Here is a 3,796-nt window from a genome sequence, read left to right as displayed (position 1 = left end):
ATAAAATAAAAATTTTTACGTTTTATATATAATTTCTTATATTATCTATATATATATATATATATATAATCATTTTGTGAATCGAATGTCAAATATAAAATATGTATAAAAATTTTGTTTGAATATTTGTAGCCGCAAAACTAAAAATTTTTATTTTAGTCATTTATTGTATTTTTGTTTTTCTTATTTTTGGGATAATTAATTTTTACAACTCAATAAATATTTGATTATATATATATATATATATATGTGAGTTATACATAAATGAATAAATATTTATTAAAAACTTATTAAAAATTTATTTACAAAACTTTTTTATATTTCTAATTTTATATTTCAAAATTACTTTAAATACATTACTTATTCTTGGATTTTTAATAAAGTTTTTAATAATACTGAATAAATCAAAGATTTAATAATATAATTGTTATTGAATTTTGATGTTTATTTATCTTCAGAAAATTCTTAATTTTGAATCTTAAATTCATTTAAACAAATTCGTTTTCGAACAATTTTACGTTTAAAAAGATAAATATTATTTCAAATCTATATAATAATATTAATTATATTATAATTATCTGTCCATAAACAATCTTATTATTATCTACTTACTTATAAATTAAAAGCATTTCCATTTTCAATTTAAATTCGAATAATTTCCAAGTATAATTAAAATTATTTTTTTTTTTTGTATTATCTTTTTAATTCATTTATATCTAATCGCAAAATAGTCTAGTTATAAACTCAAGGTTTGAATACGATTAATGAAGTCTCAAATAATAAAATTATATTCGATATTTTCGAGTATTTTACTAATATATATATTTTACTAATAATTCTTTTTAAATTATCTGCTAACCATTCTGTATAAGATAATGATATGTTTATAAAAAGCGTAATTAATTTAGCAATTGAGATATTTACCCAAATAGACAGAACCTGTTCTATTGCTCACGGTCAGATTCTTGTCACGTGTTAGTTTAGGAAATCGGTGAACGACTCAAAGTTCAACAGTGTCGAAATGTATCTATCTTTGGACGATCCTTGACAAGATGTTTATTTATTCAACTGTATTTAATCAATGAGAGTATACTTACAACCAACAAATCTTCTCCGATTGATATAATTTCGATGAATTTATTTGAAAATTTTGATTACAAAAGCGGAATATTTATCAAACACGCGGTCGATCGCAGCCAGTTATAGTAAACAGACGGAACACTTGATTATACGATTTTCTGGCTATCTTTTAACGCTAATGGTGGGACGGCCGCGTGTCCGTCGGCCTTTCGTTTATTCCTATTGACAGAGACGGGGGAAGAAAAACAGGCGGGCGACGTCATTTCCGAACCGAGGTGAAACTTTCCGTGGCTTTGAGCCTTTGACAAACGGTCGTCCGTAATTGGATTCGTTTTATAAAGTTCCAACGAAACGTGCAGCTTTCTGCTATTAATTGGAGATGGTAAGCGGCGCGCTGCTACAGCGACGAGGAGAGTGCGGCTCGAGGTCGACGAGGGTGATTAATTTAATTCAATTACAAACCGACGGCAGATCCAGGGCATCGATTTTATTACCATTTCTCCTCGTCTCTTGTATCCCCGAGATCTTCGCGTTCGAGACCATCCCCCAACCGTGATGCCGTTCACTTTGCGTTCACATTCATCCACTTTTCTTGTATCCGACAAAATCGATTATCATCTTTAAAAGTATGTAACGATGTAATATTCTTCCTTGTTACGTATTATACATAATAACAAACGTAAATAATATTTTATATCTCTCTTTTTAATCGCGGGGATAATCATCAGTTTTCAAGAGGATGTCGAATTAAAACGCAATTCACGAATAATTATCGGTGAAAAGGGAAATTCATCTCTTTGATCAATTTGCCTAGAATCGAGTGGAATACTGAAAATCCGGTTGCGCGCTCGAGATTAACGAAATCTGAAGGGATTCACGGTGGAGATGAAAAGAGAAAGAGAGAGAGAGAGAGAGAGAGAAAGAGAGAGGGAAAGGAAGAGAGAAAAAGAAAAAGAAAGGAAAATGAGAGAAGAATTTTCTAGCAACGGAGATGTAGGCACTGCTCGGTTTTACACCTGCTAGCGTGTGGCAGTAGATCGTTCACTGGTTTGCATCCGTGGAAAACGCGGCTACCCGCCATTATACGTGCTTCACGCTCCTCGAGTGGAAAGTGATCTGATAGCGGATTTTTATAGCGCGCGAAGAGAGCTTTTCAGCGGCGCGTCATCTATTCTTTTATACCGGTGGAAATTTTTCGAGAAATGCACTTTTCAGATGAATCATCATTTTTTTTCTTTTTTTTTTTTTTCGTCGTAATCGCTCACTTCCATTTACATCCGTTTTCACCGTATCAATCGACGTCCTTCATTCCGTCCCCGTTTTAGGTATCATTTCGGCGAAATATCATCAAGAATTCAATTACACTTTGATACAAAACGTTAAACTATAATGGTGACAAACACGGGAACAATTTCCACCTTTGGCAAACACGCGATGTAAGGACATTGAACAATCCTCCCGGGGAGGCCGCTCCTCTTGTGTAGCCAATCTCTTCGTCAACGGTGATGTTCCGTGGTTTCTGTAAATCTCGCTCTCGAGTCGAGTAATTTGCCAGCTTGGCCGTTTTGTGCGTCGTTTACGCGGCGATTCCTCCCCCTCGCACCCGATCGGCAAATCGCTGCCATATTTAGAGTGGTTGCATCGTGGTATACGCTCGTGCGTGTACTATCGTACACATGCAGGATCGCGAGGGTATGCGGTGTACGTACGTCGGTTACGTAGCTACTTACGTTAGCTTCCGTGATACATGGAGGTCGCACCTAAATTTCCCCTGGGAGTCATACGTCTCTCCGACCTCTCGGCAACCCTCTCTATTTTCCCTGTGTCTGTCTCTACCCTCCTCTTCCTTCTCCTCTTTCCTTTTGCGCCCCTCCCTCCCTTCTTCGCGACGACGATCTTGCCTCTCGTTTTTTTGCCCCTCCGCCTCCGCCACATCTCGAACGTTTACCAAAGATGTCGACGCGGATGTCGAGAGGGGGGAGAAAAAAGGAAGGTGCATCCATCTCGTTCTCTCTCTCTCTCTCTCTCTCTCTCTCTCTCTCTCTCTCTCTCTCTCTCTCTCTCTCCTTCTTTCGTCCACGACCACATCACGGTATACATTAAAATAATTGTGCAGGGATGATGCAGATTCCGATCTCTTCCGGTGTCGCCGGGACATTCTCTCTCGTTTTTATCTCGAATTTCAATTCCTTTTTTTACATTCATCGCGATTCGAATTCGACGCGATTGAAGATCGTTAATGGATCTGTTTGACAGCGAGACCTGTTTCAATCTTTGATTCTCTCATTCAGATCTTTATACGGAGTGACTTTATTTATTAAAATAAAGTCGATGTTGACCGATTTTTATCAATCGCGGCGGTCATAGAAATTAAAATTAAATCAAGACGATCGCGTCCTAGACGATGGCATCAAGCGGATTAAACCGCGCAGCACGTTCTCGAGTGATATTAAAAGCCGCGATAATAAAGCTGTGTCGCGTTAATCCTATCCTCCCCTCCTTTCCCCCCTCGTGTCGTGCATTTTTAATAAAAACCACCACCCTCTCCCTTGCTCGCGACACGAGATCGCGCATCGCAGCAGAACATTGCCGCAAAGATTGCGCGCAATTTTTGCGGGAATACGTCTTTCTGAAATTATACGCGGCGTTTCATGCATACGTTATCGTAATGTTTAATAAAATGGGCGATATCGCGGCGTTGGAGGATGGCGTGGAA

This window comes from Apis dorsata, unplaced genomic scaffold (assembly GCF_000469605.1).
Source record: "Apis dorsata unplaced genomic scaffold, Apis dorsata 1.3 scaffold_645, whole genome shotgun sequence".
Taxonomy (NCBI): Eukaryota; Metazoa; Arthropoda; class Insecta; order Hymenoptera; family Apidae; genus Apis; species Apis dorsata.
Note: the sequence above shows the minus strand (reverse complement) of the source record.